We start from the raw sequence: 15,074 nt of genomic DNA, 5'->3' as shown, positions 1-15,074 counted from the left end.
TTATGGAAGGACGGAAAATGCCAGGGATACTGATTTTTATTCCGCAACTTACTGAACAAGAGTTATGAGAAAGCGTATTAACTTTTATCTTTAGAGTTCCATAACTTCTGTAGATCCCAAATAAAGTATAAAGTTTGTTCGTTCGTATTCGGCAACATCAATGTTTGATCTTAGTAACGTTTGTCTTAGTATTTTTTTACGGCATCTACAAAATTGATCACAATTCTTAATGAGCATGGATGATTCAATATTTAATCTTAGTAATATTTATTTGCCTTGGTCCAATATTTAGTAACAGATTAGTATGTCTATAATTATTAGATAAAAAAGGTCTTAAATTCGCAGCAATAATTAATTTAATAATTGATCTTCGTAACATTTTCCTAGGCCATTTTTTGTAACAGATTAAAGTGCTTATTTATTTGTTACAACCGTTTTAAATTAGTAGCTATAATTTACTAATTGGTCTTTGTAACATTTTCTTTGGCCAATTATAGGTACCAGTTTACAGCATCTACCTAACTGGTGACAAGCCTTAAATTAACAAGAATGCAACGCTCGTGATCGTTAGGTGATAATGCAGGATTTGTTGCGCTGTTAATGGACTAATTACCTCGTGTCCAAGAAATGAATAATGTTTTGATAATATTACAATTTTATACTGGTTTATACACAAGCTCGCCACAAATTGATTATTATTTGGATTGAACTGCTATAGTCATCTTACTGTTCTTTTATTTACACAAATATCGAAACGGCCCGTTCCTAAGACAAATTGAATCGTTATAAAAAACTACTCGGCTTAACTTTTTATAACGGTCGACTCTATGCAGTTTCACACCACACAATAAACATATATTTACACTATATGTAATGTGTACATGTAGTATCTGAACGTTTAAAAATTCGCATTAGTAGCTTGAATAATTTAACACAGTACGAAAAGTATCGTAACATTAATTATTATACCGGTTTAGACAGTTAAAGGTAAAACGCCAAAGTTAAAACCCTTACGAAACAATGTTAACTGTGGCTACATTATTTAAAAAATACATAAAATTCAAGACAAAAGTTGTTATTTTAACAAAAACGCTGAAATTTTTGGAGAAGGCGCGTTTTGATGCGTACGATAAAATTGGTTCAAAATTAGCGGATCTGAGACGATACCCCAGTTGAAATTTATCATTGTGTGAAAAAATTGTCATTTCTAACTATGACTGGCTGTGTACGGTAAATAATGTAATCTACCTCAATGCATTGCATGGTAAGAAGTTAAACATACATAGGCTAGGAGTCGCGCGACCGGAAAGGGAAGTGCGTACACGTAAGAAGACTGGACGCGCAGCTCGTACTGGTCAGTTTTGGACCTACGGGGAACATCGTAGTAGCGCACACAGGGTTGAAAAAATGGAACCTAGATGAAGGAGTTCTCATTGTCTCATCAGGTGCACAATTTAGTGCACTACGAAGTTTCTGACACGATCCCAAATCTCGCGCCGATTCCAGTTTCTTGGTAGTCTAGATGTCTCAGATGTAACGGTGTACGTTCCTTTTTGAGCTTCTTCGTCGCCGACTTTTTTTGAATCTCTTAAGACAGACCCCGACTCCAGATTCCAAGAGTCAAGTCTGTGACAACGTCTGATATCAGAAGCTAAACTTAACATTCGTATTGCATCAACCCTTCCCACCATAGCTACGTTATGATCAACCTTCAATAATAATTCTTCATTCCAGTAGGGCAATATACATTGCATTGCAAGCAGCATTTACGTAGAACGACATCGGGAACAGTACAAAGAGTACAAGTACGTGGAAGTTGGTCTAGCGCCCTAGTTCGGACAGATAAAGCGCGGATGCAGCAGAGGGAAAACGCTTATCACTGTGCTGACTATAGCAGACTGTATCCGCTGCTCTTGCATCAGCACCAGCATACTGGGAAGTCTGCAAGTGCTTATACTGCTGAGACAAGGAACACTGATTGGTCGGCTCAAACATCACCTTTGCTCAGCATCGTATATATTACACGGCAGCTGTCTCGTTCCATGCAATGGCTGTTTCCTATATGCATGGGCGTATATAAAAGGGGGGCTTAGGGAGGCCCAAGCCACCCCTCCCAAAATATAAAAAGATAAACATTAAATTGCATCGAGTAGTTTGTTAAATCTTGAAGTTCAATAATTTCCAGAGAGAATTTTCTCGAGCCCCTGTTTTTGGAGGGTATTATATCCCTCCTAAATCACCCATTGTGTCAGCTCCCTCTGAAATAATTTTCATATATAAGTCACTGCATATATGAATTGTTTTGAATAAAAATATGAAAAATTTGACCTCCCAAACCCAAAACAAACTTAATTACTTAATTAATATTGAGCATACAAAACACCACTGTCTTGGATTCCTCGACAGTTTAAACGCGAGAGCTAGCTAGCTAGGTAGCTATTAGCGTTCAAACATCGCCCATTCATGGACTAATGTGTTGTTGCAACAGTCTTGTTGCCGCCACCCAATTGGCCAAGGTTAGAGGACGGTGGGGACAGTTAAGCGTAGTTAGCAACAACTACCTAATCACGGCTAACTCAATTAGACCACAAGGCACACTGCCGGCGCTTGTTCCAGCTTCCGGCCAGACGTGAATGGCTCTTGTTCCTTTCCTACAAGATTGCTTACACAAGGTCCCCGCATGGCATTTTACCAAAGCTATTTTTTCCTGCGCTTTCGAAAGAAAGCCGAATTTCAATGAGTAGAAACCATCCTGAAATCTCAAACCAAGATGGCTCGCTCATTGTACATTACTAAAGATACGCTGACACAAAATTGTTCGATATTAGAATCCAGACTAAATGTACATTTTATCGATTGGATTATGATTTTTTTTAAATTCGAGTGATTGTAGTCTTGACAAGAATGAAAAACAGTTCGGACCACAAGTTATATCGTACATAACTGTATATTTCAACATTCTCATTATTTCCATTAGTTTATTTCTATATATATATATACGCTTATCAAATGTTTCAAAACTTTTCTATCAATACACCTTACTAAAACATTTCGATTTAGAGAAACATCTCTAGCATAGTTGTTGCACTAGTGCAATAAATCTAAATCATTTACTACCCATCTAAATACCAGACAACATCATATTAGATATACTTGCAGGCACCATTATGCCTGTGTTCAAAAGCCTTCATTATAGATCGTGTCAATCCGTAACTATATCGGTATAACGTGTTCATATCTACAATCCTCCGACTGTACTTTAATGTAGGTTCTTAAAGTTAAGATGGCGCCGTTCAATGATTGGTTAAGTTAATATATTTGAAATAATGAGTTGATAAGTAATGCAAAATGACAAAGCTTGTATCTCGTTCTAAATATGACTAACTAACCACACTAACATTACCGTGGTTAGTGAAAAGGAAACACTTGCACAACGTTTTTACATGATAAGATTTTAAAGTCATTTTCCTTTAAGATAGCTTCCATAAATACGTATCAACATAAAAACCTTTCCGATCACACCACTGATATTTATAGCCATTGAAAGTGGGAATGACGGGCTGTTTTGTAATCAGGCCCCAGTAAAACCAGATAAACATGATTATGCGTGGTTTTACAGTACGTATACGAGTTGTAACTTTATAAAATAACATGCTTTAAAACGATTTACGATTTAAGGAAAGAGAAATTGTTAAATACAGTGTAATAAAGTAAATTATTTATGTTTTAAAGAAAATACTCGTTTTGGAATTTACTATTTTCATAAATAAAACTGTATGACTTCCTTCAGGCGTATTTCATCATACTGAAAATGTGTCATATACTTTACCTCAACCTTGTTCTGTGGTTCTGATTACTAGATACTCCAACATACTTTAAATTGCCACATTTTTCGTGGAATAAACAAATCATCAATCTTAAAGATGATTGTACCACATTAATAATAGAAACTCATTTCACGGTGTTGACATCTGTGATGATAACGTGGCAGTTGTACTACCTGAAAATAATATGTGTGTATACATATAATTTTAGTCGTTAGATCGTTCGTCATTCTGTAGAAAGGGCGATGTGTGGGAGTGTTGTGATATTATAGGGCGGAGGGCGTTGTGTTGTCTGGGATGTAGGGTGAATGAAGGTCACAGACTTGGGGTGTGTGTGGGTTGGTATCGGGGTGGTGGGAGGGTGTGGTCTACGTTCCCCGCATTTGACCTTGACCCGGTCATGGTCACCGCCCGTGTGATGTTATGTTTATATCGAATACAGTCGTTTTTCTCATACCTTAGTGTTAACCGGATTTGTTCAACTATTGCCTAGGTATTGTAAATATTAACTAATATGAACAAAAAAAACACACTAAGGAAAAAATCTTGTAGAGATCAAATAGCATTATGATTAGGTTTTTAACACAATGCTAAAATCGCAGATATCACCCCTTTTTGAAATTTGAAATTTGTATCACACTAAACACATAAATTAAGGAATTGAGCACGATGGTATAACAATATGAAAATAATTCAGTATTTCACTAACATATTACAGAATTGTTAATTATTATTTAATACGTAATTGTTTAGAATTGACAAGGAATTCATGTATGTGTCAATAACTACAAAAAGTTAAAATGGTATGATACCTTTGATTTTATTAGTTACACAAGAGATAAATCATTCATAATGACGTGGTGTGTTGAGGTCCGGGGGCTATTTAAGTTATTTCTGAGGTCCGACGCTAATGTTTGCTAGTTGACCCCTCGCTCCACAGATGCCAGTAGCAGCGCTCCCTATTGCCGTGCCTCACTCTATGACATTGGATGAGTGTAACTAACACAATCAAAGATGTTACCCAGCACAATATAACTCTATTACGTTCATTAATATTATAAATGAATTAAACAGATGACAATTTAAGCAATGGTTCTATCAAAAATAAAAATAAAATATACTGGGCTACGATATAAACATGGAATGTTTTGACGTTTGCTTTTCGTCAATTTATCGCGAAGTTTTTAGGAGTTCCCGTCACTTCAACTCATTTTTCAACAGCAGAGTTTCTCATGTATGATATACTGAAACACAATGTGTACTGCGTAGAAACTCAGTCACAGTCTGATTGTGAAGCCGACAAAAAGAACCAAACAGTGTATCGTCGTCGTTAATTTGTTTACTGTCCTGGCAATAGTTGAACCACTACTTAGAACATTACGAAGAGTACTGTCATATCATATTACTATACCAGTCGTTCAATATCAAACTATCTAATCTTCGTCAACACATAATCTACACATTGTACAAATCTTGATAGCACGAAAGCAATTTTAACTGCTCTGATAAGAACAAGGCTTACGTCCTTGTAACACCACAGATCTTTAATTGACAGGTGTCAAACATATTGGTATCGTATGGAAACTTACATACAGGCCTATAGGTAAAAGTGAGCGGTGATTTACTGATGGGCTGGATTTAATACTTGGATGCTCTTAAAATGTAACAAAAATTGTTAAATAAAAGAACGAATGAGTTGGATAACCGAGCCAGCTGCAAATAAATTGAACTCTAAAGTATAAACGGGTTTTTTTTACTATGGTACCAGAGCAGAGCTCCCATTCGGAAAATGTCCACCAAGGTCAGACGCCAATCTTGTCAAGTTAAAAGTCGCCTTGTCAGATTTTATAGGAATCCCTCAACTGTTGAAATCGACGGACCACTAAATGAATTTATCTCCACGAAGAAAAATGGCAAACTTTACAGAATAAATCACTGTCTTGGATGAAATGAATAAAATAAAGGGTCATAATGTACTTAGACTATGGATAGCTGCAAAAGAGCCCAGCACCTTTTCTGTGTTCAGCCATAATTTATTACCTAGAGAGATAAATAATAACCAGAATCCTTTTGGCTGTATGTAGAATGAATGAATCTGTCCGTATCACACTCAGAACACGAAGATGATCAGGGCACAAGGAACTCATATTCAGATCTAAGATCCCAAACTGCCAAAAATCATAAATGAGTTAGAAATCGATAGGTTGCTCTGGCTTTCAAATATGGTCTAGGTTTCACACAGACTACAGCACGCGTTTGCTCCTCATTCACATTAGGGGGGCTGGTAAACATAATCCTTACACTCTCAGTTTTGGACAACTGAATTTCAAGATAAAGCATGTAAGTCACACTTACACATTTCACACTTTTTACGAATAGTCTCATCTTAAAAGCAGTTACATTTGGCTGAAAACTATAGGGCTGCAGGTAATTACTTTTTTATTTTTTTTGGAAACATTTTTATAGCAAATTTTTATTAAAAACAGGACACGAAAATTTATGTTGGCTTTAATCTTCAAACATATATGAGAATAATGAGAATGATATAGAAGACTGAATAAGTGAATGTAGAACCCTCTTAAGAAGAAATCAGATGTAATGTGCGAGTACACGCTGTATTTCCCCTCTGGGCCTCTGAACCATAACAACTAGATAGGAGGTTGTCGTTTCAGTTATTGGCTTAGGAAATCATCACTGGGCGTGAACGCGAAGCCACAAATCAGAAGACGAGACCTTGAATGCCCTTCGTTCACGAACCGTGGCGGTGTATAAGCTCAGACAGAGAATAATAAAATAAAATATTTCAGTCCTTCCAGTATATTTTACTAAAATCACTTTTTTAGGATCGCCCGTTTTTTTTTTTCGAAAGACATCGTACTAGCAAAACAATAATTCGGTCCTAGACAAATTAGAACACGCGGTATCTCTAACATGAAATGGCCAATGCCTAAAATTGCGCGGCAACTTCTCTTGGATGAAATAGTATAGCTACCCGAGTTTGAAAGTTGACCAGTAGTTTGTATAACAAGCCAGTACAGTTACAATGACGGAAGTTACATTAACATTTTGCTTGATTATTTTTGCATTTAGGCATGTAAAGCAAATAATTTACAAACAACAGCTTCCAGTTTTTATGTCGATAACAACGAAAGGGGGATTTTTTGCGCTTTTCTACAAAACTACAGCTTTGAACATTCATAGCTCGGAAAGTTTTGATCCGATTAAGACCAAATTTGTTTCAAATATAGGTGTAAATGTACTGTGTTTATTATAACATTTAAAATTTGTATAAAAAAGTTATTAACTTACACCTTGACTTTTATTTTTGATCGGGCTGTCCAAAACAAACGCCATTGGTAACGTTATTTATGTGCTTGTAATAGTGTAAACCACTATTTAAAACGTTCTATTTTAAACAAATATTTAATTGAGCAGGTGTTAATTTACCGCGGCGGCGGCGCCTGTTTCTTTCAACGCGCAAAGCGCGCTAGACTTCCGAGGTAATACCGCCCTAGGACACTGAAATGTAGTAGATAGAAATTTTGTTCAGAATATCGTAGTAAATAAAATATAACGCTGTAAGAGGTAAAAAATAGCCTTTACCACAAGATAATCTTCATAATATAGAATCTACAAGAGCGAACTTGGGACATGACATACCTAAAGTTAAATATAGCACGCTAGCTAAAGTTCGTATATAACTGTATCTATATAATATATTTCTACGACGTATCTACAGTGATCAGTAGGCGGGGAGGCTGAGGGGAGATAGCTGTAATACGTGTGGGTGTACAGCGAGGGTGGTGGCGGTACGGTCACAGGATCGATACGGACACTCACTTGTGACGTCACCGTTTAGCCATTTTTGACACGTAATACACTTTAATATTCGTAATTAAATTTCGTTTGAAGTATGTTGAAACGTAAGAACTTTTTTATAACAATGTTTCATCTTGAATAGTTGAAATTATTGTATATATTTATTTTTACACTGAATAGTAAAACATATTAGCCGAAAATGTAATACGAAATCATTTTCGTGCGAGTAAACAAGAAAACAAATAGCTATCCTTTTAGAATCCCAACTGCACGAAGCAATCAGGAAGAAGCGCAAATGTTTAGAGAAATCCCACTACCGAGGATGAAAAGATGTCGTTTGTATATAACCTAATAAGAACTATTTTAAAAAGGGCTTAGTTTTGCAAAAAATCAAATTCGTTGACCTCAACCTCGCAAACATAACCTAACTTTGGGCATAATGTGTTCTGATTGATTATTAATTCCATACTGATTTTAAATCATTATAGCTGTCTAACCAGTCATCGGATAGCCTTGCCTAGTTACATATCCAGATTGTATCCGCTTATCCAGGTAACTCACGGTATCCAGCGGACTTTGGGAAAATTCAGAATCAGTTAGGTTTCTCAAGGAAATAGCATTTCCAGATAGATCATTCGCGAACCCAACGTCTCAAAAACTCCAAATTTATCGCTACGGTGATGTGACCACTCGAACCTCTTTATATGTTTTATAAAGACGAGCAGGCAACTGCAAGACTCATAAAAGTAACTGAGTCAACAAAAACTTAAGTGTGTGTGTGAAGTGCTGCAGTGAAGAGGAGCCTGAACGACCAGGGAGTTCATGCTAGTCTTATTTTGGTCAACGATGATTTTGTACTTGTCCACAAATGCTACACAGCATTTGTATGCTGCGCGTATTATAAACCAAGATTAAAGAATTTTCTGCCACTGTATTAACTAATTTAAAGACAATATTCTTCATTTATTATGAATAGCCATAACTATAAAAGTACCTTTTCAAGACGAGCAAAATAATATATAGTTAAGATCCTGCTGTATTGAAATGTTTTTTAGTTTTACCCTACAATGTTCAGCAAAGTGGATAAATAACATCTATTAGCATGCGTATGAATATTGTAAATAAGATATCTTGAAAAAATTTGAAATTGTACATTTAACAGAAAATAGATCACCGATTAATATTGATTATGGGTCAAAACTCAAGATAGTCACCAATATATAGCCCTTTTTGAGGAAAGGTTAAAACGTTGCTTCCTTCTGGCTTTTGGCACGATTAACTTACACGAACTATAAACACACGATACTTCATAACGATATTAGTATCCAGGGGGGGTGGGAGGAGCAATGCATTATGAGTCCTTGTAATTTGGACAAGAATACATCCTTGGCCATGTCCGTCCACCGAGTCATCTAACGGCAATGTCAGCCGGGCACTCTGCCAACAATGTCGAAATCGTTTATTTACAAACACAGAAGCAATTTATCTGCTTTGCATCCATTATACCGGTCACTGGGTTATCGGGTTATTAACCTAACCACCATTCCCAATACATTTGGTGAGAACCCAGAACATAGCTACAAATTGGAAGAATGTTTTGACGATAGGTATACTGCCGGTGTAATTTATTTTTAATCCAATCTTATTATAGAATGTTACATCCAGTACGACCGTTTACAATAAGCTCTAGCTTGATAGCACCCTGAAAATATGATCTCTTTTTACAACGAAAATAACGCTCTAATCTTGTGATGAGTTTAATGGAGGGCAGGATGTAAAGCATAACTTATTCATACCTTACTGAAGAACTCAAAAATATCTCGAAATAATTATCCTTAAACATCATTATAAATATATAGTTTTAAATAGTTCAGTAACGGATTACGATAAGTTGATATGTCTTGCTTCCAATCCATAATCCAATAAGTTTAAATAAGTTGAATTATCTCACAAATAATATCTACGTTTGGCTCGGCCACCAATGTTAATGCGTGAACAGAAACAACTAGAGTTTTAGGCTATATTTTGTCAAAAGTAATGAGGATTATATACTTCATTTAACTAATCCAAACCAAACTATAAGACGAACCGATTCACAACTCCACTATCGCCCTTCTGGAGCTGGTTAAATCGGTTTTTGAATTTTGATAAATATTTTTGGTCGTAAAGATACCTTTTTTATCATTCTACGAAGAGTTGTACGCAGTTTGAGCAAGATTTTAGAGCATCTTCTAATAAAGTCTAAAATAAAAACGGTTTAATGTAAGAGTACGAATTTTATTACAGTATTCATATGGAAAATATCAGAAGTGAATGACGTGTATTTTATTTAAATAATCGTACGCAAAATTGAATTAAAGAAATATATTATCTAAAAGTTATACTCAGTTTAAAAGCTAATTTCCTTAAGTCCGTAACACCATAAAAAGCTGTCACTTAAAAAAACTGACTCACGTGCAAACCGTAAAAATGCTTATTTACATCTTCAACCGTTTTTGTATGAACCTAGTTATAAAAATTGCCAACTTCAAATGCCTTTAATACTTAATGGAGTGATTTTTTTCTATTTTTGTGCCCAAAGAGTAGTGATGTTTTTTCTATTTTTGCGCCCAAAGAGTATGGATATTGCGACGTTTCTACAAACATCCTGTAATAGAGAAACCGTTATAATTAAACTATGTATATATACATATTAAGACAACATTATACACCCATTGTATGATAAATACAACACGATACAGTATGTATCTCAATGCTACTGCTGCAGTTGTCGAAATCTGGATTGCGAAGTCTTGCCGGTCGGAGATACCCCAAACACTGAATGGGTGCCGATGCAGACTCGCGCCAAGCCGCCAAATAGCATAAATTGTGGCCATCGGCCAAACCGGTCATTTTATCGTCTAGACGAGGTGTAAGATTGGCTTGCGTGGGTTTAACCTTTGACTTTTAATACTGAAATATTCAAGGGTTGAACTCTAATGTCCTATTTCAAATAATTAAAAACCACTTTGAACCACTTGCGGGATTCTATACTCAACATAAGCATAACTCACTTTTTATCTTCATAGTAATATGTAGTGAGTATGTTTTCTTTGACAGCATATTTAACAAAAGCAAGAGGTTAAATTTCCAAGTACATATTTAAATTTAGAAATATTTACAATTTACTTCTATACACGAATATTGTTTTTAACCAGATTTAAATTAATAATTGCACACGGTGGTGGGAGGGAGGGGGGATAATATGCTTTTAATCAACTAATTTTAACTAATAAACAGCTTCTATCTTCTTATTTTTTACACACAAACAAAATTCCGAAAAAAAACAAATAATGTGCGCAATTTTAAATATTTAATAATGAACAAAACATATTTTTACCTAATTAGGCGATATATTTACCTAATCTAAAACATATTGTGTGACACAACAACGTTTACTATGAAAGTATCACAACACTGAAGTGAATTGATTTCAATTTCCAACACAAACAATTATATATATATCATATATTGGATTGTTTCTGATCTTATCATTTAAATGTTCATGACATTTCTGATTCAAGTAACACCGTTGTAATTTTGGTCAGACATTTTCCTAAATAGGACAATAATATTGGGAAAATAAAAACCTTCACTTTATTTGTAAATCACGGATATACTACCAACTTTTGTGAAGAGTGACCTAGCAGCAAAAATTCAACACGCTTGACATGCATTCGTCAGAATCCTACAATTCGTCATTGTAGGGACAATACGACACGTGTTGTGACACTAGAATGCGTTTAGATATCTCTATACCACGTCCACGTTGAGCCCCGAGAATATCAAACAGTCACGTAGCCCAGAAAAGACACAACTGCACGGTGGCTGAATGTCACGTTACATCAATATCTAACACAAGTAACGTCACGTCACGTCACGGAATTGGACAGATGCTCTCGAGACCACTCAGCCAGGACGTGACGTGACGTGGCATCACTGTATTGTCAGTCTGTGTACTCTGGTCAGGTTGGCTAAGCTCGGATTATATATTAAAACAGCATTTATTTCATCTATTATATTTTCATATTTATTCTAATGCTACACAATACATTTAATGTATTATTTGTGTTGTTAAGCTCGTTTAGCATTAAGGACCAATGGTATATTATAACTATTAAGGACTCGACATAACCTTCGTGAATTCTGTAGAGACTTGTAACTAGGTATGTAGTAAGCTTTTATTCCAGGGAAGAACCCTATTAGTTTTAAGATAAAAGGTCAAAGGAACGTCCGTCCATCTGTGCGATAGTTCTTGGTAGGAAAATGATACGATACTTGGTTATATGGTCGTTGGTATATGGGTTCGTCTATATCCAAATGTCTGTGATTCCTGTTCGGTCTTTATTATGGAGGGTTCGTCTATATCCAAGGATGATACCTATAAACTTTAGGATAAAACTGTCAAATGGAAAAGTCCTTCTGTCTGTGATTCCTGTTCGGTCATTATTATGGAGGGTTCGTCTATATCCAAATGTCTGTGTAGGTATCATCCTTGGATATAGACGAACCCTCCATAATAATGACCGAACAGGAATCACAGACAGAAGGACTTTTCCATTTGACAGTTGTATCCTAAAGTTTATAGGTATCATCCTTGGATATAGACGAACCCTCCATAATAAAGACCGAACAGGAATCACAGACATTTGGATATAGACGAACCCATATACCAACGACTTTAGGATAAAACTGTCAAATGGAAAAGTCCTTCTGTCTGTGATTCCTGTTCGGTCTTTATTATGCAGGGTTCGTCTATATCCAAGGATGATACCTATAAACTTTAGGATAAACCTGTCAAATGGAAAAGTCTTTCTGTTTGTGATTCCTGTTCGGTCTTTATTATGGAGTGTTCGTCTATATCCAAAGATGATACTTATAAAACTTTAGGATAAAACTGTCAAATGGAAAAGTCCTTCTGTCTGTGATTCCTGTTCGGACCTTATTATGGAGTATTCATTATGTCGGTTCGTTTTTGTGAAATTACAATGTATATTATATATAAAGAAACTGTGTAATATATGCATTGATACGAATGATAAGTTCAGCTCCATTTCACATTCGGTGCGGCGTCTGAAATCTGATTTTGTCATAGACGCATATTGTCAAAGAAAGAAGAGACAATTATGCTATGATAATATATATATATATATATATATATATATATATATATATATATATATATAGAATGCGTTTAGACATCTCTATACCACGTCCACGTTGAGGCCCGAGAATATCAAACAGTCACGTAGCCCAGAAAAGGCACAACTGCACGGTGGCTGAATGTCACGTTACATCAATATCTAACACAAGTAACGTCACGTCACGTCACGGAATTGGACAGATGCTCTCGAGACCACTCAGCCAGGACGTGACGTGACGTGGCATCACTGTATTGTCAGTCTGTGTACTCTGGTCAGGTTGGCTGAGCTCGGATTATATATTAAAACAGCATTTATTTCATCTATTATATTTTCATATTTATTCTAATGCTACACAATACATTTAATGTATTATTTGTGTTGTTAAGCTCGTTTAGCATTAAGGACCAATGGTATATTATAACTATTAAGGACTCGACATAACCTTCGTGAATTCTGTAGAGACTTGTAGTATGTAGTAAGCTTTTATTCCAGGGAAGAAACCCTATTAGTTTTAAGATAAAAAGTCAAAGGAACGTCCCGTCCATCTGTGCGATAGTTCTTGGTAGGAAAATGATACGATACTTGGTTATATGGTCGTTTGGTATATGGGTTCGTCTATATCCAAATGTCTGTGATTTTCTGTTCGGTCTTTATTATGGAGGGTTCGTTCTATATCCAAGGATTATACCTATAAACTTTAGGATAAAACTGTCAATATTATATATATATATATATATATATATATATTCATCTAGATTTCATTTGATTTTGTAATGTAGGTGTATCTGATATCGAAACGATGCAAAGATTCCGTTTTTAGCTTCATCGTCACTGATATTTTTGGATCTCTTCAGACGGACGTTGACTCCAGATTCCAGGAGTCATGTACGCGATAGCATCATATTATCCATATTATTTCAGACCCTGTGCTAAGTGGAAGGTAAAAATGGAGCTGAACTCAACATTCATATTGAATCAACCTCCCCATCATAACTACATTATGTGTATAGACGTTGATGTTTGAATAACAAAATCGTTGTTTATAAAATGAATAATGTTTTTTTTAACTTGCTACTACTAATTTTGCTAGACAAATATACATTGTTAATACGAAAGAATGATATTAGCACGATCCTTCCGTCATCAGGTATCTGACACGCTCGCGACGCCTGACTTCACGGCCTAGTCTTTAGAAGCGGAGCGGAATGGTATATTGTCTGCTTGGAACAGAGCCATTCTTCATCACACAACTCTGGCTGACGTTGCAGTTACGTAATACGTTATGTTAAACACCACGGCGACATCACCTAGTTTCGTCGTGTAGCAGCTGGCGACTATCTTCGTCTTCTAATAGGGCCGAGTAGTGTTTTATACACGACTCACTATCAACAGTGTGACTTTCAATAAATTTTGAGATTGTCCATTAAAACCAGTATTGATGCGTATCATACCTGATGAGTCCGTTGAAATTTCACAGTATCACAAAATTCTCTTAATCATAAACGTTTTGCTTCTTCGTTTAACTACGGTAGAAGTACTCCATACTATGTGTTGCACAACCGATTCACTAAAGACAGAGTAAGGTACACGCAACATCACCGAATTTGATTTTGCTTAAGTAGAAATAACGTTTTATGCAACATTACCCAGTCTGTAGCTTAATTTCTTCTCCAGGTATTCTCCTGAGTTGATAGACTTCATTAATGCTTAGCTAGATCCCGTGGACGGACATGCACCATTATCAAAATGACCTTACCTGAATGAGGTTCAAGCAAAATCACAAGTATCCTCGTTAGTTTCAATTCTTTCTCGAAATATCCTCCTCAATGATAGGGCTAACGATTAGCCAAATCCTATGGACGGACATGCACCATTATCAAAATGACCTTACCTGAATGGGTTCTAGCAAAATCACAAATATCCTCGTTAGTTTCAATTCTTTCTCGAAATATCCTCCTCAATGATAGGGCTAACGATTAGCCAAATCCTATGGACGGACATGCACCATTATAAAACTCGGTCTTGCCTATGTAGAAATGAAAAGTCATGCATAATGTCAACATTTAATTCGCTCTCGAGACATCCTGTGGACATATGATGAGACTAAAGATATTTTGACAGCTTCTTGGGGGATAGTTAAAGTATTGGATAGTTTAAATATTGACTTTTAATGGAGTTATTAAGATTGATATGTTAATATCTTGAACCTTCATCTGTTGATCAAACACAATGATTATGATACTTTAAA

At 35.7% G+C, this 15,074-nt stretch overlaps 1 protein-coding gene across 1 annotated transcript in view; it reads right to left on the bottom strand.

The window, feature by feature from the left end:
* The window catches only part of LOC124358253, a 50,009-nt gene that overhangs the window by 1,051 nt on the left and 33,884 nt on the right, over positions 1-15,074 (bottom strand). The gene's annotated exons all lie outside the window — the stretch shown is intronic.

Source organism: Homalodisca vitripennis, chromosome 3 (genome assembly GCF_021130785.1).
Source record: "Homalodisca vitripennis isolate AUS2020 chromosome 3, UT_GWSS_2.1, whole genome shotgun sequence".
Taxonomy (NCBI): Eukaryota; Metazoa; Arthropoda; class Insecta; order Hemiptera; family Cicadellidae; genus Homalodisca; species Homalodisca vitripennis.
The sequence above is the reverse complement of the archived record's forward strand: the minus strand, read 5'-3'. Positions and strand labels throughout refer to the sequence as shown.